This window comes from Sminthopsis crassicaudata, chromosome 1 (genome assembly GCF_048593235.1).
Source record: "Sminthopsis crassicaudata isolate SCR6 chromosome 1, ASM4859323v1, whole genome shotgun sequence".
Classification (NCBI taxonomy): domain Eukaryota; kingdom Metazoa; phylum Chordata; class Mammalia; order Dasyuromorphia; family Dasyuridae; genus Sminthopsis; species Sminthopsis crassicaudata.
Genome location: NC_133617.1, coordinates 505,264,297 through 505,287,904, shown reverse-complemented (window position 1 = coordinate 505,287,904; position 23,608 = coordinate 505,264,297). Strand labels below are relative to the sequence as shown.

Genomic DNA, 23,608 nt, shown 5'->3' with positions numbered 1-23,608 from the left:
ACCAAAAAAGCTCAGCAGTGAAAGATACAAAGAAATATCCCATTTATAATAATTGAAGAAAATATAAAATATTTGGGAGTCTACTTGCCCAGAGAAACCCAAGAACAATATGAACACAATTATAAACACTTTTCATACAAGCAAAGTTGGGTCTGAACAATTGGGAAAATATCAATTGCTCATGGGTAGGCTGAGCTAATCTAATAAAAATGAAAATTCTTCACAAACTATTCTACTTTTTCAGTGCTATAGAATCAAACTATTAAAAATGATTTTAAAGAGGTAGAAAAGTATAACAAAATTCATCTGGGAGGTCTAGAATATCAAGGGAATTAATGAAAAGAGATGTAAACCAAGGTGACTAGCTATACCAGATCAAAAATTATATTATAAAGTGGCAGTTATAAAAACTATTTGCTGCTGGCTGAGGGATGGAGTGATAGATCAGTAGAATAGCTTATGTATACACAAGATGCAATAATCAATGACTATAGTAATCTACTCTGACAAATCCAAAGACTCCAGCTACTCAAGTAAGAATTCAATTTTACAATAGTTTCTGGCCAAAATGGAAAATAGTATAAGAAAAACTAGGGATAGACCAATGTCATGATTTTATAACAAGGATGGAATGGATAAATGATTTTGACATCAAATGTGATACAATATACAAATTAGGAGAACAAGGAATTATTTACCTGGCAGTCCTTTGGAAAAGTGAGAAATTTATGACCAAAGAAAAACAAAAAAAACATTTTAAACTATAAAATGTATAATTTTGATTGCATTAAAGTAAAATGGTTTTGCACAAACAAAACCATTACAGCCAAAATTAGAAGGGAATCAAGAAGCTGGGAAACAATATTTACAGCCAGTGTTTCTGATAAAGGTCTCATTTCTAAAATATATAGATAACTGGCTCAAATTTATAAGAATGCAATTCATTCCACAATTTATAAGTGGTCAAAAGAGATGGGTAATTTTAAGATGAAAAAAAATAAATTTAAGCCATTTCTACTCACATGAAAAATGCTCTAAATTGCTATTGTATATTAAACAACTGTGAGATATCACTTCACACCTATCAGATTAGCTAAAATGACAGGAAAAGACAATGAAAAATGTTGGAGGGGATGTGGGAACACTGGCATATTAATGCATTGTTGTTAGAGTTGAGAAAACTATTCTGGAGAACAATTTGAAACTAGGCCAAAAGAACTATAAACTGTCTATACCTACTGAGTCTGTATCCCAAAGAGATCATAAAAGAGGAAAAAGGACTCATATGTAAATAAATGGTTTTTGCAGCTCTTTTTGTAGTGGAGAGGAAATGAAAACTGCCTATCAATTGAGATTGGTTAAAAAAAAAAAATATATATATATATATATATATATTCACATACAGATAGATATCTATATCTATATTTATATTCTATTTGTGTATATGTGTATATATACATATAGATATCTATATCTATATTTATATGTCTATATATGTGTGTATATAAATATAAATATATATATACATACATAGACATATATATATATATGTATATATATATATATATATACACATATACATATACATATAAAGATGAGCAAGCTGATTTCAGAATAGCCTGGAAAGAATTACATCAACTGATGTTGAGGAAAGTGAGCAGACCCAGGAAAATTTTGTACAGTTATGACAAGATTATGTGATTATTAAGCATGATAGATTCAGTTCCCCTCAACTATAAAGTAATCCAAAACAATTACAATAGATTTGGTTTGGAAAATGCCATCTATATCCAGAGAGAGAACTAAGAAGTCTGAATGAGGATCAAAGCATATTTTTACTTTTTATGTTTTCAAATATTTGTAAAGATAGCTTTCAACATTGATCTCTGTAAGACCTCAAGTTTCAAACATTTTCTCCTTCCCTCTCTTCCTTCCCCCTCCCCCTTGCTATATCAGCAGTATGATATTGGTTACACATGCTCAACCATTTTAAGCATAATTCCATATTTGTCACATTGTGAAAAAAAATCAGAACAAGAAAAAAAAAGCAAGGAATCAAGCAAACAAAAAAAGTAAAAATATGCTTTGATCCTCATTCAGACTTCTTAGTTCTCTCTCTGGATATAGATGGCATTTTCCAAACCAAATCTATTGTAATTGTTTTGGATTACTTATTACTATATATAATTTTTGTCATAAATAATTTGTTTAAATGTTGAGATGGAGTTATTTTAATTGCACCATATGCATATTATATATATATATATATATGCACACACACACACACACACATATATATATATATATACATACGTATGTATATATATATATATGCATTTATTTGTTTATTTATTTATTTTATTCCCTCTTCAGGATTTGGGCTAAATGTCATCTTTGCTACAGCAAGTCTGTGGTCTGACTTTTTACTGCCGATTCAGCAATGATCCCACATAAGTGTCATATTATTTCCTTTCAAGCTATAACTCATTTCATTTTTGTATGTTGTGCTTTGATTACCTATTAAGATATAAGTTCTACTGCAAAAAATAATTGGAAAATCATTTTATGTTTACTTATTATTAATCATTAAGAAATCAATATTAATTCTTGATTAACACAATTCTCCTTCCCATACTATTTTGTCTCAGAAGTTTGTAAGCTTTTCTTGGAAGGGTGAGCGCCAATTTCTGACTATCTTTAAGATTAAATTAAGGTTATCCAACAGTTAGAGCTACAGAGAGAAATTCCATTTAAAGTAACTACCGATAGTATAAAATATTTAGGCATCTATCTGCCAAGGGAAAATCAGAAACTATAGGAGCAAAACTACAAAACACTTTCCACACAAATTAAGTCTCATCTAACCAATTGGAAAAATATTAAATGCTCTTGGATAGGGCGAGCAAATATAATAAAGATGACAATACTACCTAAACTAATCTATTTTTTTTAGTGCTATACCAATCAGACTCCCAAAAAACTATTTTAATGACCTAGAAAAAATAACAACAAAATTCACCTGAAAAAATTTCAAGGGAATTAATGAAAAAAAAAATCAAATGAAAGTGGCCTAGCTGTACCACATCTAAAATTATATTATAAAGCAGCAGTTACCAAAATCATTTGGTATTGGCTAAGAAGTAGACTAGTTGATCAGTGGAATAGATTAGGTCCAAAGGACAAATAATCAATAACTCTAATAACCTAGTGTTTGACAAACCCAAAGACCCCAGCCTTTGGGATAAGAAGTCAATGTTTGACAAAAATTGCTGGGGAAATTGGAAATTAATATGGCAGAAACTAGGTATTGATCCACATTTAACACCATATACCAAGGTCAGGTAAAAATGGGTTCATGACCTAGGAATTAAGAATGAGATTATAAATAAATTAGAGGAACATAGGATAGTTTACCTCTCAGACCTGTCGAAGAGGAATGAATTTATGTCCAAAGAAGAACTAGAGATCATTATTGATTTTTTTAGTTTGATTGGTGTGGCATAGAATAAATAAATTTATTTAATTACAATTGTTTTTATTTTATTGGCTTGAGTCTACTCATGAACAATTAATATTATTCCAAGATATTTAGATCTCATTTTATTTGTGTGAAAAGCACTTTATAATTGTGTTTTCTTTATATCTCTTGCTGCTGGACTTTGTTGGTAATATATAGAAATTTTTGTGGGTTTATTTTATGTCCTTCAATTTTGCTATAGTTGTTAATTTTTCCAAGTGGTTATTTTGGTTGATTCTCTAGGTTTCCATAAGTATAGTAACATATCATCTGCAGAAATTGGTAGTTTTGTTTTTCCATTGCCTATTCTAATTACTTCAATTACTTTTTATTCTCTGAACTTCTAAAGCTTTATACAATGTTGAATGGGCATCCTTATTTCTATCCTGATTTATTCAGAAAGCTTTTAGCTTCTTTCAATTACATATAATGCTTGATGATGATTTATATAAATACTTTTTGAGAAAAAGTACAATTATTTCTATGTTCCTTAGAGTTTTTAATAGGAATGCACATTGCATTTTGTCAAAACAGTTTTTTTCTACATCTACTGAGATAATCCCATGATTTGTTCATTTGTTATATGGTCAATTATGCTGATAGTTTTCCTAATATTGAATCTGAATTTCCAATGTGATGCTCAATTGATGGAATTTTAATTCATTCCTTTTCTATTTTTTTTACTTCCATGCTCAATTCATTGATCTGTTTTTATTTTTTCCCCTACTTATTTGATATAAGTATTAGAGATATAACATTTTCCATAAGAACTTCTTTGGCTGTATCCTATAAATTTTGTTATGTTATTTCATTGCTGTTTTCTTTAATGACTTTAACAATTATTTCTATTTGTTCATCAACATTTTAGTATTAGATTATTTAATATCCATTTAATTTTTGTTCTTTTCACTTTCTTTCCATTCCATTACTGAATGAAGTATTTATTGCATTATTACATGAAAAAAAATGTGTTTACTATTTCTGTTTTTCTTCATTTGGTTGTGAGGTTTTTGTATCCTGATATAGGGACAGTTTTGTGTGGGTGCCATGTACTGAGAAGAAAAAAAAGGTATATTCTGTTCTATACCCATTCAATTTTTCCCAGAGATATGTAATATCTAACTTTTTTTCCCCAGAATTTTATTATCCTTTTTAACTTCTTTCTTATTTATTATTTTTTTCCTTAGATTTATCTGGTTCTGAAAGTGAAAAGTTGAGGTATCCCACTAGTATAAATTTATTATCAATTTAACTCATTCAATTTCTTCAAAAATTATATATAATCTAATGGATGTATGTTTAATGGCAATATCATTTCATTGTCCATTGACACCTTTCAGCAAGATAGTCTTCTTTCTCTCTTAAATAGACCTACTTTTGCTATTGTTTTGTTTGAGATCAGGATTGCTACCCTTGATTTTACTGCTTCAGGTGAAGCATGATAGATTTTTCTCTAGGCCCTTACTTTTATCCAGTGTGTATTTCAAATGCATATGTGTTTCTTGTAAACAATATGTTGTAATATTCTGTTTTCTAATTCACTTCTTTATCCCCCTTTCTCTTCCTTCTCTTTTCCTCCTCAAGTTTTTTGCTTCTGATCACTACCTTCTCCAATATACATACACTCTTACTTCCTTAGAGAAAAAAGATCAATTTTAATATCAAATTGATTTTGTATGTTGTTCCCTCTTTGACCTAGTTTTGATAAGGGTAAGGTTTACATATTATAATGTTTCCCTCCATCCCTATCTTTCCCTCCATTGTAATAGCTCTTTCATATGTCTTTTATGTGGTCTACTTCACCCCATTCACTCTTTCTCTCTCTCTTATATTCTTCTCTTCTTCTGATGTAATTTTAATTTTCATTCCTTTATTTTGTTTTGTTTTTGAGGGCAAATCATTCCATCTAAATTACCTTATGTCTACATCCTTGTTTACATATATTCCTAATTGCTCTTAGAATAATAGATTTGAGTTATAAATATTATCTTATGTTGTAATATGGGTGCCACCTGCCAGTGGCTCTCAGACCTTCATGTGAGAGGATGATGATGATACAAGGAGACTGAGAGGCACTTGTGTTCTCTGACCTCTCTCTTCTTCCCATTGCCTCCAATTTATTTCATTCCCAATCCATAAGGAATTTCTGCATAAGTAAAGGCTGTTTTGCAACTCCTTCAAGTGTTATGATATGAACTGTGGAGGTTCTCAGAGAATTGACTTGACCCTTCACTTAGGCATGCTCCTTAACAATCTTATCATATGTAATATAAATAGTTTAACATTATTGAATTTCTTGTGTTTTCTCTTTCTTTTTTTTTTTCAACCTTTTTAAAGTTTTGTGTTTTCAGGTAATTTTATTTTTCAGATCTGGTCCTTTATTTAGAAGTACTTAAAAGGCCTCTATTTTGTTAAATATCCCTCCCCCCCAAAAAAATTATTATATTCAGTTTTACTGGGTAGATGATTTTTGGTTGTAATACTAACACCTTTGCCTTCTAGTGTATCACACTTTAAACTCTGATTTTTTTCATGAAATTACTATTTACTATTAGAAAATGCTTAATATAAATACTTACACACACATACCATTATGTATCCAGGGTCATGTGAAAATTTCTTGGGTGAATGGAAATAATTTGAGAAGCCCTGGTTTAGCCTGGTGTTTCTCAAGAACACCAGTTAAAAAAAAAAAAAAAGATTCTATCAAATTTTTTGATACAAATCTACAAAATGTTTAATAGCTCTTACTTAGTTAAAACTTTATATGTATATATATATATATATATATGTATATATATATATATATATATATATATATATATATAATGGATCCTTGGAAACACAGCATGTCAGATAAGGAAGGAACCTAAGAAATCATATTTTCTAATGTCATTTTTATCCAAATGAGTAAACTGAGGTTTGATGAAGTGAAATGACTAGTTGGGAATCAAAATCAAGTTGTAAAAATTCCAACATTGGAATTCATTCTACTCTTCCTTCTTCTCTCAGTTTTCTCTTCTTTTCATTTCTGGTTCTTACCTTCTTCTTGACTGGCACTAGTGATTACTTGAATCACTAACAACTACTCCTCTTTTGTTGTTTTTGGATCAATACTTTCCTTGATTGGGGAGATTCTCCATATGGAAATTTTCTTTCACTGTCAATGGAAATCTTCAATGTATTTGTTCTTTATAGTTTAAAAAAAAGTTGCCTGAAGCCAATGAGACATTAGATAACATGCCATGGTCATACTATTAATACACAAAAGTGTAAATCCATTTGGTCAGGAAAAGATTAAGAAACAAATTCTTTTGGCCTAAGTTACCTACTAATGGATGATCTCAATTCAAATCTAGCCAGAGACACTTATTTAACTATATGGCCCTGGGCTAGTCACAACCTCTACCTCAATTACCTTATCTGTAAAACAAGGATAACAATAGCACCTATTTTCCAGGTTGTTGGGAAGATAAAATGAATTAATATTTGTAAAGACCTTTGAAAACATTAAAATGCTATATAATACTAGCCATCATTAATTATGATGATGATGGAACTAAAACAAATTTTAGAAGTAAAGTGGAAATGTTATGTTGTGGTTCACACTCATTTCCCATAGTTCTTTCATTGGGCATAGTTGGTTCTCTTCATTATTGAACAAATGGAACAGATTTGGTTCATCTCATTGTTGAAGAGAGCCATGTCAGAATCCATCATCATATAGTATTGTTGTTGAAGTATATAATGATCTCCTGGTCTTGCTCATTTCACCCAGCATCAGTTCAAGTAAATCTCTCCAGGCCTTTCTGAAATGATTCCGCTGGTTATTCCTTATAGAACAATAATATCACATAGTATTTATATACCACAACTTATTCAGCCATTCTCCAATTGATGGACATCCATTCAATTTCCAGTTTCTAACCCCTACAAAAAGGGCCACCATAAACATTTTTGCACATACAGGTCCCTTTCCCTTCTTTAAGATCTCTTTGGGATATAAGCCAAGTAGTAACACTGCTGGATCAAAGGGTAAAACAATTTGATAACTTTTTGAGCATAGTTCTCAATTGCTCTCCCCAAAAGGTTGGAGAATTCTCAACTCCACCAACAATATATCAATGCAACAGTTTTCCTACCTCCCCTCCCCCCTTCATGTCTTCCTAACCAATCTGAGAGGTGTGTAGTGGTATCTCAGAGTTGTTTTAATTTCCATTTCTCTCATTAATAATGATTGGGAACATCTTTTCATATGGCTAGAAATAGTTTCAATTTCTTCATCTGAAAATTCTCTGTATATCCTTTGACCATTTATCAATTAGAGAACAGCTTCATTTCCTATAGATTAGAGTCAATTCTCTATATATTTTGGAAATGAGGCCTTTATCAGAACCTTTGACAATAAAAAATGTTTTCCCAGTTTATTGTTTCCCTTCTAATCTTGTCTGCATTAGTTTTGTTTGTACAAAAGCTTTTCAATTTGATATAATCAAAATTTTCTATTTTGCAATCAATAATGATTTCTAGTTCTTCTTTGGTCACAAATTACTTCCTTCTCCACAGATCTCAGAGGTAAACAATCCTATTATTCTAATTTATTTATAATCTCATTTTTTATGCCTAGATCATGAACCCATTTTGCCCTTATTTTGGTGTACAGTATTAAGTGTGAATCCATGCCTAGTTTCTGCCATACTAATTTCCAAATTTCCCAGCAATTTTTGTCAAACACTGAATTCTTATCCCAAAAGCTGGGGGTTTTGAGTTTCTCAAACACTAGATTATTAAAATTATTGACTATTTTTCCTTGTGAACTTAACCTATTCCACTGATCAGCTAGTCTATTTCTTAGCCAATAACAAATAGTTTATAATATACTTTTAGATCTGGTACAGCTAGGTCACCTTCATTTTATTTTATTTTTTCATTAATTCCCTTGAAAGTCTTGACCTTTTGTTCTTCCAGATGAATTTTGTTGTTTTTTTTTTTCTAGGTCATTAAAATAGTTTTTTGGGGAGTCTGATTGGTATAGCATTAATGAATAGATTAGTTTATGCAGTATTTTCCTCTTTATTATATTTGCTTGATACATCCAAGAGCATTGCATATTTTTCCAATTGGTTAGATCTGACTTTATTTATATGGAAATTGTTTTATAGTTTTGCTCACATAATTCCTGACTTTCCCTTGGCAGATAGATTCCCAAATATTTTATAATTGGTAGTTACTTTAAATGGAATTTCTCTTTGTATTTGGATGTTGGATTTTATTAGTGATATATAAGAATGCTGATGATTTATGGGGGTTTATTTTGTATCCTGCAACTTTGCTAAAGTTGTGGATTATTTCCAATAGCTTTTTAGTAGAATTTCTGGGGTTCTTTAAGTGTACCATCATATCATCAGCAAAGAGTGATAATTTAGTTTCCTCATTACTTACTCTAATTCCTTTAATCTCTTTCTCAACTCTTTACCGAAGCTAACATTTCTAATGCAATATTGAATAGTAATAGTGATAGTGGGCAACCTTGTTTTACACCTGATCTTATTGGGAATGGTTCCAGTTTATCCTCATTACATATGATGCTTACTAATGATTTTAAATAGACACTACTGACTATTTTAAGGAAAAGTCCATTTATTCCTATACTCTCAAGTGTTTTTTTTTTTTTTTTTTTTGTGTGTGTGTTTTTTTTTTTTTTTTAATAGGAATAGATGTTGGATTTTATCAAATGCTTTTTTTGCATCTATTGACATGATCATATGGTTTTTGTTAATGTGGTTATTGATATAATCTTTTATGCTAATAGTTTTCCTAATATTGAATCAGCCCTACATTCCTGGTATAAATCCTACTAGGTTGTGGTGTATTATCCTGGGGGTGATTTTCTGTAATCTTTTTGCTAGTATTTTATTTATTGTTTTTGCATCAATATTCACTGGTGAGATTGGTTTATAATTTTCTTTCTCTGTCTTCAATCTACCTGTTTCAGGTATCAGTACCATGTCTGTGTCATAAAAGGAGTTTGGTAAGAATCCTTCATTCCCCATTTTTTTCAAATAGTTTATATAGCATTGGAATTAATTGTTCTTTAAATGTTTGGTAAAATTCACATGTAAATCCATCTGTTCCTGAGGATTTTTCCTTAGGGAGTTGGTTAATAGCTTGTTCTATTTCTTTTTCTAAAATGGAACTATTTAAACAATTTATTTCCTCCTCTGTTAATCTGGGTAGGCTATATTTTTAAAGATAATCAATCATTTATTTAAGTTATCAAATTTATTGGCATAAAGTTGGCCAAAATAACTCCTAAATATTGCTCTCCTTTCCTCTTCATTGGTGGAAAGTTCTCCCTTTACATTTTTAAGACTAACAATTTGATTTTCCTCTTTTCTTTTTCTCATCAAATTTACCAAAGGTTTATCTATTTTGTTGGTTTTTTCATAAAACCAACTCTTAGTTTTATTTATTAATTCAATAGTTTGTTGTTGTTGTTGTTGTTGTTTACTTTCAATTTTATTAAATTCTCCTTTTAATTTTAGAATTAAAAGTTTAGTATTTGATTGACAGGTTTAATTTGCTATTTTTCTAGCTTTTAAAGTTGCAAGCCCAATTCATTAATCTTCTCTTTCTCTTTTATTTAAGTAAGCCTTTATAGATACAAAATTTCCCCTTTTTACCGCTATGGCTCCAGCCCACAATTTTGGTATGTTGTTTCATTGTCGTCATTCTTTTGGGTAAAATTATTAATCGTCTCTATCATTTGCTGTTTCACTCATTCATTCTTTAGGATGAGATTATTTAGTTTCCAATTACTTTTTGGTCTATTTACCCCATAGCTTTTTGTTGAATGTATTGCATTGTGATCTGAAAAGAATGCATTTATATTTCTGCCTTTCTGCATTTAATTTTGAGGTCTTTATGTCAAATAATATATGATCAATTTTTATATAGGTTCCATGAACTGCTGAGAAGAAAGTTAGGTATGATAGATCTTCGGGGAAAACTGAATGGAAACAGAAAGGAGTACACTTTCTTCTCAGCAGTTCATGGAACCTATTGCACTGTGGTTATGCTGAATCACTCCTGGTGCTGGGTGGGTGTGGCCAGGTTTTGTTAAATGCTGGCATTTTGGGGTACACTATACCTTTAAAGTTTGTGTAACTTCTGTGCTGATCTACTGCTTTGGTAATCAGTAAGGGAGGGTAGAAGGGAGCTCAGAAAGAAGCCTGTGTCTTCTTAGCCATCTTGGATCTGCCCCCCTGATTTTTTATTAATGTGAAAGCTGCCAAATCCTGTATCATCCTAACTGTAGTTCCATGATATATAAATTGTTTCTTTTTGAAAATTTGAAACACTTAATATCTGTTCTGTGAGCTACGGAATCTAGCTAATCTAATCCTCATTGTTTTCATTTTGGGATTTCTTTCAGGTTGGGATTGATGTATTCTTTCCATTTCTATTTTGGTCTCTGGTTATCAGAATATACCCTATATCGGGATAATTTGTTTTAAAATGTTATCCAGGCTTTTTGTAATCATGGTTTTCAGTATTTCAATAGTTCTTTTATTATTTTTCTTCCATCTGTTTCTAAGTCATTTTTTAAAATGAAAATATTTTACTTTTTATATATACTATTTTAATATATATGTATAATTTATTTATTTATTTTTTAAAATTTTGTTTCATTGTATCTTGATGTCTCATCTATTCATTAGTTTATATTTGGTCAATTATAATTTTTAAGAAATTATTTTCTTCAGCAGATTTCTTCAATTTCCTTAGTAGACTTTCTTTTCCATTTGGCCAATTCTATTTTTAAGGACTTATTTTCCTCAGTAAAGTTTTGTATATCTTTTCCTGTCCTATTGATTCTTTTTCCCCTTATTCTCTTACATTGCTCTTTTCTTTTCCCAATTTTCCTTTTACTTCTCTAATTTGCTTTTTAAAATTCTTTTAAAGCTTTTTCAGAAATTCTTTGTGGGCCTGATACCAAATCACATTTTTCTTTGAGACTTCACATCTAGCCATTTTGACTTTGTAATGTTTTTTGAACTTTATGCTTTGATCCTTCCTATCATCATAGTAAATGTCTATAATCAGGTCTTTCATTCCCCTCTTTTTTTCTGCCTTATTTTAGTGACTTGGTGCATTTTTGTGCGAGTTGGTTGTGGTCCTGCACTGTCACAAGCTTTTTTTCTTCTAGGGCTCTGTCAGGGGTTTACACTAAGCTTCAGGGCTTACTTTGTTTTCTGTGGAGTGTAGGTTTCCCTTCTGGCTTGTACTTGGATGTCGAAATTTCCTGTTGGTGTCTCCAGGGTGTGGGTTTTAGTTGCTGGCCTGCTCCAAAGGTAGAGGATTGTTCCTGATTTACTATGGTAACAGAGTATTTCTTTTGGCTGGCCTGGAGGAGGGAATCCTATTGATTGTCTGCCCTAGGGGAGGGACCCTGTTGCATGATTGCTATGGAAATAGGATATTTGTGCTGGTAGGCCCTAGGAATGAGATTGAGCTGTTAATCATCCCTGGGGCAGGGCTACACTACTGATCAGAAATGGGGTCTAGGCCTTGTTAGTAGCTTGTGCTTGGAGTGGGGTCACTAGAGTTTATAGGCCTTGCTTTCCACCACAGAGTGCTCACTTGCTTGGGGGAGCTGATGGTTTGCAGGAGAGTGGGAGTTCATGGTTGGATTACCAGTTGCTGCAGGTTCCTTCTGTGAAGCTGGCTGCTACTGCTGCTCTTGGACTTCATTCTCACTTCTATCCACTCCAGTGAGATAAACCTTTTCTATTTAGCTGGAAAGTTGTTTCAATGCTTCAAAGGTCAATTCTGAGGTAGTTTTTCTAATCACTTGGAGAGGAATTTAAAAGAGCTTCAAAGGTTTTCTTCCTCACTCTACTATTTTGGCACTAAATTTCCTCGGTATATTATACACAGATAATTATTTTATAAATGATTTCCTTCATCTTTAGAAATTTTCTGAACTATTTTATAGTGTATTCCTATTTCCTTTGCAACCCAATCTGTCCCTGATCTCTGCTGTTCACTTTGGGCTTACATCAAGGTCTTTGAATGAATGTTGAATGGGGATGAAAGTATTTGAGTTAGAAAGTGATTGGCATGGAATGAACTAGAATTCAAACCTACAGTGTTGCAAAGCAGATGTCACTTGTCCATTCTTCTAAGAGTTACTATTTAGTCAAATAGTATGGGTGTGGGTTTGTTTTTATTGAGGTGAAGTTTTAACATTTAACCAATAACTATGAATTCTCAACAATATCTGAAGAAAATGTAATTGCTTAAAAATATTTTGCCCAAAGTTTCAAATACGAATGAGACAATGCCCATTTGTTTACCTTAACTCACATGTGAGCACAATGACAATTTGCTGCTCAACTAGCAGAAAAAAAAGAAAACTGGAGTTGTTCAAGGGATATTATCTGTCTTTTTCTGCTGAATTTTATTTTAGAGAATGCCTAATCATTGAGTCCAATTAATAATCGTGCACCATTTCTAGAGGGTAGAAAGTTCTAGATGCAAAATGATGCTAGTTTATTTTTATTTTTGAAAGTAGTCTTCCCCACTCAACCTCAAAATAGCCATATCTCTAAGATAAAACTTCAAAATCTCTTGCTAGAATATCCTAGAGGATAATAAAGTTTAAGTTAAATGATAAAAATATGAATGCACTAACATTTTTTTAAACTTCATTATACTGAGTATAATATTTCATTCTATCACTGCTGTTGGTACTCTGGCCAAACAATCAGCCTGCAGGTGTGGAAATATTGCTTCTGGAAGTTTGCCTGATTCCTTTCTTTGCCTGGTTACACCCTTGGCAAATATTAAGTAGAATGGGCTACAGGACCTTTCTAATGCCAATTCACCGTCCTGAACCATCTAGCAGTCTTTTTAAAAACAAACAAAAAGAATTATTTGAGTAGGCAGTTAAGAGTGTCAAGAATTGAGACTATCAAATTTTTTATGCCCATAGCTATCAGAGAAAGCTTAGGTTGGGCCACAAAATGAACACATTTTAATAAAGATACAGCAAATTTGAATTGAGTTAAAGGCAGAAAGGCATACAAGATACTTGCTAGAGGAGCAAAGAAAAGAAAATAAATGATTTTAGAACTAAAAGGGAAATTACAGTTCATACAGTCTGATCTTATTTTCCTGAATAGGATTCTGAAGTTCAAAAAAGGCTAAATAATTTATCCATCATCCCTCAGATGGTTGGTTAGTGAGAGATCAAGGAGTGAAACTCATGTGTTTCCTGGGTCCCTGTTGAGAATCTTTTCCATTTCATCACATTGTCTGTTCCATTTAGAAGATGATTATTCTCCCTTCAGCCAGTATCACACCAGCTTCAGTTGCCACACTTCCCATAAAAAAATGATGGATTCTGGATTCTCTTACTGCACCTTTGAAAATTTCTCTGTATAGTCTTTTCCTAGCTTGGTTGGAGAGACAGAGACAGAGAAACACACAAAGAGAGAATTGAGAGATTTGGTTTATTTAGAAAAGTCTTTTAATCTTTATTTTATGAATAAGTTGTATAGAATTATTGAGAAGATTTTTTACCTAATATCCTGAAATAACAGAATAGTAAGAATATATTACATAATTAAAACTCAAGGATCCTAGAAATAATCAAAGGTAACTTTGACTATGACCTTTCTCAAAGCTTAAACAGTGTAAATAATGATTTGGGTCAATTTTATTGTTGGATTTTTCATTAATATATGGTATAGATAGTAACTTTTACATTTATGTAAGCCTAAAAGATTAGGGGTTAATACATAGATATATTGAATGACTGTTCATGGAAAAAGAGGTTTTTTTTGTGTATGCTTCCCCCCCCCCCATTTATTAAACAAATATCTCTTTAGCAATGCATTTCAAGATGATAAGGCTGCAATATAAGGCTGATTCAAGACCTGCTACTATTTTTGTTAATCATAAATTTTCAAGGACAAGACTACGAGAAATGTGGAGGTTGCTAAAAATGAGGTCTTCAATTCATTTCTTTGAACAACTTACAATATTCTTGCATAAAGAGAAGTCACCCTACTCAGATTTCTTGACAGGTTTATTCACTATTTGGTTCATGGATCATCTGTCAGAAGATGCAAAAACAGTAACACGGGATGTGTACTGAATCATTCATAGAATGATTATGTCACTCAACATGTTAATAATATGCCTTTTATTTTCCATTTGGATTCTTCTTTCCAAAGCACCTTAGAAAAAAATGTGCCTTTCGACTCTCTCTCTCTTTCTCATATACACCCACACACAAACACATATACACAGTTTTCTTTGAAAATTGCCTGCCATCCAGAGCTACTAATATATTTGGAAGGGACACCAAAGCAAAACAAAACAAAACAAAACAAAACAAAATAAAACAAAACAAACAAAACAAATCCTTAAACTGAAGTTGAATTGGAAACATTTGACATTGAAAATATTCATATCATTTTAGAAATTAGAGCATATTTAACAAAATATTTTAGCATTTCTTTTACTAAAAAGACATTGGAATGGAGGTATGCTGAGGTGTGATATGGATGGGGGGTGTGGATGTGTATTAGAAATGCTACTTTAGTTTGTTTGTTTGCTTGTTTTTTCTAAAAGGAAGTATGGTGTGGTGAAAAGAACAATGGATCTTCAGTTCTGAAGACCTGGGATCAATATAGTAGCAACTCTCAATTGAAATACCTAACTTTAAATCCTTGTGAGAAAAGTGCTAGAAAGAAAGGAAGGAAGGAAGGAAGGAAGGAAGGAAGGAAGGAAGGAAGAAAGAAAGAAAGAAAGAAAGAAAGAAAGAAAGAAAGAAAGAAAGAAAGAAAGAAAGAAAGAAAGAAAGAAAGAAAGAAAGAAAGAAAGAAAGAAAGAAGGAAGGAAGGAAGGAAGGAAGGAAGGAAGGAAGGAAGGAAGGAAGGAAGGAAGGAAGGAAGGAAGGAAGGAAGGAAGGAAGGAAGGGAAAGGAAAGGAAAGGAAAGGAAAGGAAAGGAAAGGAAAGGAAAGGAAAGGAAAGGAAAGGAAAGGAAAGGAAAGGAAAGGAAAGGAAAGGAAAGGAAAGGAAAGGAAAGGAAAGGAAAGGAAAGGAAAGGAAAGGAAAGGAAAGGAAAGGAAAGGAAAGGAAAGGAAAGGAAAGGAAAGGAAGAAAGGAAAGGAAAGGAAAGGAAAGGAAAGGAAAGGAAAGGAAGGAAGAAAGAAAGGAAGGAAGGAAGGAAAGGAAGAAAGAAAGAAAAGAAAGAAAGAAAAAGAAAGAAAGAAAGAAAGAAAGAAAGAAAGAAAGAAAGAAAGAAAGAAAGAAAGAAAGAAAGAAAGAAAGAAAGAAAGAAAGAAAGAAAGAAAGAAAGAAAGAAAGAAGGAAGGAAGGCATAGAGGGAATGAGGGATGGGGGGAGAGAGACAGAGACAGAGAAGAAAGGGAAGGAGAATGAGAGGGAGGGAGAGAGAGAGGGAGTAAAGAAGGAAGGAAAGAAGGAAGGATGGGTCCATGATTTAGGCATAAAGAATGAGACCATAAATAGATTAGAGAAACAGAGGATAGTCTACTTCTCAGACCTGTGGAGGAGGAAGGAATTTATGACCAGAGGAGAACTAAAGATCATTATTGATCACAAAATAGAGTTTCTGTACAAACAAAACTAATGCAAACAAGATTAGAAAGGAAGTATCAAATTGGGAAAAATATTTTTACAGTTAAAGGTTCTGATAAAGGCCTCATCTCCAAAATATATAGAGAACTGACCCTAATTTATAAGAAATCAAACCATTCTCCAATTGATAAATGGCCAAAGGATATGTACAGACAATTCTCAGATGATGAAATTGAAATTATATCCACTCATATGAAAGAGTGTTCCAAATCACTACTGATGAGAGAAATGGAAATTAAGATAACTCTGAGATACCACTACATACCTGTCAGATTGGCTAAGATGACAGGAACAAATAATGATTAATGTTGGAGGAGATGTTGGAAAACTGGGACACTAATGCATTGTTGGTGGAGTTGTGAAAGAATCCGGCCATTCTGGAAAGCAATTTGGAACTATGCCCAAAAAGTTATCAAAATGTGCATACCCTTTGATCCAGCAGAGCTACTACTGGGCTTATATCCCAAAGAAATACTAAAGAAGGGAAAGGGACCTGTATGTGCCAAAATGTTTGTGGCAGCTCTTTTCGTAGTGGCTAAAAACTGGAAAATGAATGGATGTCCATCAATTGGAGAATGGTTGGGTAAATTGTGGTATATGAATGTTATGGAATATTATTGCTCTGTAAGAAATGACCAGCAGGATGAATACAGAGAAGCTTGGAGAGACTTACATCAACTGATGCTGAGTGAAATGAGCAGAACCAGAAGATCACTATACACTTCAACAACAATACTATATGAAGATATATTCTGATGGAAGTGGATATCTTCAACATAAAGAAGATCCAACTCACTTCCAGTTGATCAATGATGGACAGAAACAACTACACCCAAAGAAGGAACACTGGGAATTGAATGTAAACTGTTAGCACTACTGTCTTTCTACCCAGGTTACTTATACCTTCGGAATCCAATTCTTAACGTGCAACAAGAAAATTGTATTTACACACATATATATAGTATCTAGGTTATACTGTGACACATATAATATGTATGGGATTGCCTGTCATCTAGGAGAGGGAGTATAAGGAGGGAGGGGGAAATTTGGAAAAAATTAATACAAGGGATTCTGTTTTTTAAAAAAATTACTCATGCATATGTACTGTCAAAATTTTTTATAATTATAAAATTAATTTAAAAAAAGGAAAGAAGAAAGGAAGGAAGGAAGGAAAGAAAGAAGGTAATGGAGGAGGGAGGGAGGAAAGAAAGAAAATCCAAGGAAACTGAAACAAGTGGATAATCATTTATTTAGTCCTACCTTGAAGGCAAGACATCTCATCTTCTAAATTGGCTCCAGTCATTAGTATTCCTCTCTGTCTCTCTGACTCTTTTCTTCCACTCCATCTTTTCCCTTTCCCTCTATCATTTCTCTCTTCCTTTTTCTTTCTTCTTCTGGGTACAGCAATTAAAATGTCATATAATTAACCTTCCTGTTCTTTAAAATCTCCAAGAGAGAGAGAAAGAGAGAGAGAGAGAGAGAGAGAGAGAGAGAGAGAGAGAGAGAGAGAGAGAGAGAGAGAGAGAGAGAGAGAGAAAGAGAGAGAGAAACTCTACCTTCACGGAGAATCCAATGTAGTCTTTCTTTATATTAGAATAAAGTGTAAGTAAGTTTTACTTAATTGGTGCTAATATATCTATATCTTTTGGGTGAAAACAGAACAATCCAATAAACAAGTTAACAAATTATGACATACAGTCTATTTTTCTTTCATGGCATCTTAAAATATCTGAGGATATTTTTAATTCAAAATACTTTTTATTTTCAAAATATATGCAAAGCTAGTTTTCAATATTCACCCTTATAAAGCCTTGTGTTCCAAATTTTTCTCCCTCCCTTCTCCCACCCTCTCCCCTGGAGAGCAAATAATCCAATACATGTTAAACATATACAATTCTTCTATACCAATTTTCACATTTATCATGTTGCACAAGAAAAGTCAGATCAAGAAGGAGAAAAAAAATGAGAAAGAAAACAAAAAGTAAATAATCAACAATAAAAAAATGAAAATATTATGTTGTAGTCCACATTTAGTCCTGACAGTCCTCTTTCTGTATGCAAATTACTCTATCACAAATCTATCGGAATTGGCCTGAATCATTTTATTGCTGAAAAGAAAGAATTGTCCATCAGAACTGATCATCACATAATCTTCTTGTGGCTGTGTCCAATGTTCCCTTGGTTCTACTCACATATAGCATCATTCATATAAGTGTCTCCAAAACTTTCTGAAATCATCCTTCTGAAAATTTCTTATAGAAAATTTATATTTCATTATATTCATATATCATAACTTTTCAGACATACCCAACTGATAGGCATCCACTCAGCTTCTAGTTCTTTGACAATTCAGGCAAAGGGCTGCTACAAACATTTTTGCATATGTAGGTCCTTTGCCCTTTTTTATGATCTCTTTGAGATTCAGGCCCAATAGAGACACTGCTGTCATCCTGAAAGGGATATTTTCTTCCACAAGGAAAATATTAAATTTCTCCCTTTTCTCTTGCTACTCAAGAATTTAAGTATCTCAATCTAGAATTAAAACTAGGACCAGCTAAACTCTTAAACTAGAGTAGTATCCCATATATCTGAACACTATCCTTCCCCATCCCAATCCATTTGAATCTCAACTCCTTACTGGATCAGTTAAAGGGAAAAAAAAGATCAAAGTTAGGTGAGGATTTTAACTGGTTAGTGAGAGTTTTAATGGTAGTCATAAAAGTCTCAGCATAGCTATAGAGATCATGGACAGGAGGGGCAATTGGCTAGCTGGGACCAGAGAAACTAGCAAGACAACTCTGGATTATTTGGATTTTCTTATATCCTCCTCTTTAACAATTACAAAATCATATCATGATAGACTAAAAAAATGCTTCATTTGGAACTGTCAGACATGGCGTGATAAGGATGTGATGGAATCTTAGAATAATTGTCCTTATAGAATTAAATCAGGACATGCTTTTATATTTTATTACACCTACCTTTCTGACTACTAGAATGCTTAATATTAAGAGAATACCAAGTAAAGTCATAATTTATGAAATAACTGCAGAGAAAAGATACCAAAAATCCATAATTTTATTTTTTTCCCATACCCCACTTCCAGTATATCAGGTATACAAGAGTACTGAGAAAGTACTTAGATAAAAAGAAATTGTTTAGAATATAAACTCAGCTACATTTTGCTTTAGTCTGTGCATCAAATAAATGTATTAAATTCTTTTAAGTGATGAATGAAATTCTTTCAAAATTACCAGGCTTGTGGCCAGTCTTATGTCCACTAACAAAAGAAATTTCTATTTCTCTGTAAGTCTTTAGCTAAATGAGATCTTCATTCTCTAGAAAATTTATATATGTATATATATAGATAGATTTCAATATTGGAGCTATTTACTTGCTCCCTGAAGCACCCACTATGTTCTAATTTCAGTGCTAATAATATTAACTGTGCTGTAGTTCTGAAGGGTCTGTACATCATTTTATTTTTCTATTCTTTCAGGCTGCTTAATGAGCAATAACAAAATATGAATTGCAGGATATTATACTGTGATGGCATTTGCAAATAATACATTCCAACATAAATATGAAATTTGATTCCAAAAGCAAATGTAAATGATTTTTTTTACATTTTTTCACTATTTTTTGGATTATTCACACTACTGCTCTTTCTCCATTATTGCAGATAATATGAGGCAGTGAGGCATATTGAGTATTCTAATATGTTCCCCAGTTCTAGCTCTCATAATAATGATATTGTTTGATAGAACTTTTTTTAGCTCTTGAAATCACTGGCATTTGTAAAATGATATAAGTGAATTAAGTGCCTACTATGTGTGAGGAATAATTATACTAGGTTCTGGATGAGAAAGTGAAATGAATGATGGTAGAAAATTGTTTATTTACTCCAGGAAGTTATAATCTATTAAGAAAAGAGACATGTTTGCAAATAGTATTAAACATGCGATGATAACCATGGGCTGGGAATGGATGGGCAAGAGCTGGGTCACTGCATTCCTTCTCTTTAGGGCCCCCCCCAGTTGGAACAGGAGGTGACAGTGGGAGCAGGCAGCCGGACTAGGTGATCGTGGAGCAGCAGTGCTGCAGTATGAGGTACTGGACCTAGATGAGGATGAGGATTACTTGGAGGTATCCAAAAGGATGCCTTTCTAATGGACATGAACTCTTTTAATCCTGTGATGTCAACATACCCATGATAAACCAGATAAGCTAGTCTCAAAGAATCTTTTCATTACAGTTGATGATCTGGAAAAACCATATTACTACAATTGAAACTTTCATCACTTACAGAGTTACAACTAAGACATCTCCTGGTGAATTTGATTCTAGTGAATTGAAGTTCAAAGATGTTATCAAGATTTCCTATGGATAAAGGGAAAACTTGAAAAAGCATATCCCAACCTCATTATTCCTCCTTTGCCAGAAAAATTCATAATGAAAGGCATGATGGAACAATTTAATGATGACTTCATTGAGACATGAAGAAAAGCACTGCATAAATCTTAAATCAAAGTGGTGATCATTCAACTTTAATTTTTAATGAAGACTTCAAAGTGTTTCTTATTGCAAGCCTGGAAGCTCTCTTCGCATAAGAAAAAAGGTCCTGGATTGCTTACCAGGATAGGACAGACAGTCACAACTGTAGCATCTTCAATGAGAGAAGTAAAAACTTCCTAGATGAGTTCAGTGAAATGAATGAATATGTGGGAACATTTAGCCAGAAAGTAAACATTTTTTATCATTTTTTTAATTTTAATTTTATTTTTTCATTATAGTTTTTTATTTATACAACATATACATGGGGAGGTTTTTTCAACCCTTGCAAAACCTTCTGTTCCAAATTTTCCCCTCCTTTCCCCCATCCCTTCCCTTGCTGCTCAAGAAAGTTCAAATGTAGAAAGAAGGTAAAAAAAACCTGAGAAGGAAAGATGCAATCAAACAATAACAGAAAAAGTGGAAATTGCTATGTTGTGGTCCACAGTCATTTCCCATAGTTCTCTCTCCGGATGTAGTTGATTCAGTTCATTACTGAACAATTGGAACTGGTTTGGATCATTTCATTGTTGAAGACAGCCAGGAAGTAAACTTAATAGACAAAATATCTTATAGAATTTACAAGGAAGAAAAGGAGTATTTTGAGGAAATGAAGGAATATGGACCAATCTACACCTGGTGGTCAGCATCTACAGATGGTCTGGTAGACTCCCTGAAAGATGTGCCAGGCTGCATTGACAAGTATTTTAAGACCACTTAAAACTTTTCTGAGACACTGCTTCCAGTTGCACATGAATATATTCTTTATAGTGAAATATTTAAGGGGAATTATAAAAAGAAGACGCCAAATTCAAGCAGAACTCTATTCCAGAGTTGAAGCTTTGAACTACAAAAAGGCTGAAAAGAAATTGCTTACAGGAGAGATAGGAAAACAAGAAGATAAGTTAGAATGTGCTACTAATGTTATGAAAGCTGAATGGGACAGATGCAAAGAAAACATGCAAAATGATAAGTTGGCATTTACATATATGGCTGAGAAAAATAGCTACTATGAAAAGTGCCTTGTCACATGGAAGTCCTTCCTTACAACTCAAACAGGCCTTCATCTGGAAGAAATATTTGAAGATAAACTCTGAGCATACCTAAAGGCTTCTTGTCTAACCTTTGGTGATATACTGTCTACCAATCAAAGACATTCTTTTTTTTTTTCTTTTTTTTTATTAATTTTATAATTATAACATTTTTGACAGTACATATGTATAGGTAATTTTTTACAACATTATTCCTTGTCCTCCTTCTGTTGTGAATTTTTCCCCTCCTTCCCTCCACTCCCTCCCCTAGATGGCAAGTATTCCCATACGTATTACATATGTTATAGTATATCCTAGGTGCAATATATATATGCAGAACCAAATTTTGTTGTTGTTGTTGCAAAAGAAGAATTGGATTCGGAAGGTAAAAATTACCTGGGAAGAAAAACAAAAATAATGCTAACAGTTTACACTCATTTTCCAGTGTTCCTTCTCTGTGTGTAGCTGATTCTGTCCATCATTGATCAATTGGAATTGGATTAACTCGTCTCTGTGTTGAAGATATCCACTTCCATCAGAATATATCCTCATATTATATTGTTGTTGAAGTGTATCTCCTAGTTCTGCTCATTTCATTCAGCATCAGTTGATGTAAGTCTCTCCAAGCCTCTCTGTATTCATCCTGCTGGTTATTTCTTACATAACAATAATATTCCATAACCTTCATATACCATAATTTACCCAACCATTCTCCAATTGATGGACATCCATTCATTTTCCAGTTTCTAGCCACTATGAAAAGGGCTGCCACAAACATTTTGACACATACAGGTCCCTTTCCCTTCTTTAGTATTTCTTTGGGATATAAGCCCAGTAGTAGCACTGCTGGGTCAAAGGGTATGCACATTTTGGTAACTTTTTGGGCATATTCCAGATTGCTCTCCAGAATGGCTGGATTCTTTCACAACTCCACCAACAATGCATTAGTGTCCCAGTTTTCCCACATCTCCTCATTCATCATTCATCATTTTGTTCCTGTCATCTTAGCCAATCTGACAGGTGTGTAGTGGTATCTCAGAGTTGTCTTAATTTGCATTTCTCTGATCAATAGTGATTTGGAACACTCTTTCATATGAGTGGAAATAGTTTCAGTTTCATCATCTGAAAATTGTCTGTTCATATCCTTTGACCACTTATCAATTGGAGAATGGCTTGATTTCTTATGAATTAGAGTCAATTCTCTGTATATTTTGGAGGTGAGGCCTTTATCAGAACCTTTAACTGTAAAAAACGTTTTCCCAATTTGTTACTTTCCTTCTAATCTTGTTTGCATAAGTTTTGTCTGTACAAAAGCTTTTTAATTTGATGTAATCAAAATTTTCTGTTTTGTGATCAATAATGATCTCTAGTTCTCCTTTGGTCACAAATTCCTTCCTCCTCCAGAAGTCTGAGAGGTAAACTATCCTATGTTCCTCTAATTTATTTATGATCTCATTCTTTATGTCTAAATCATGGACCCATTTTGATCTTATCTTAATATGTGGGTCCATGTGTGGGTCCATGTCTAGTTTCTGCCATACTAATTTCCAGTTTTTCCAGCAGTTTTTGTCAAATAATGAATTCTTATCCCAAAAGTTGGAATCTTTGGGTTTGTCAAATACTAGATTGCTATTTTTATTCACTATGTTGTCCTGTGAACCTAAACTATTCCACTGATCAACTAGTCTATGTGACTGCTGTTTTATAATATAGTTCTAGATCAGGTACAGCTAGGCCACTTTCATTTGATTTTTTTCATTACTTCCCTTGAAATTCTCGATCTTTTGTTCTTCCATATGAACTTTGTTGTTATTTTTTCTAGGTCATTAAAAT

General features: G+C 32.7%; 1 pseudogene; it reads left to right on the top strand.

Moving 5' to 3' along the window:
- Nucleotides 1–12,201: 12,201 nt before the first annotated feature.
- On the top strand, nucleotides 12,202–21,841 carry LOC141550634 (sorting nexin-7-like; annotated as a pseudogene).
- Nucleotides 21,842–23,608: the final 1,767 nt, after the last annotated feature.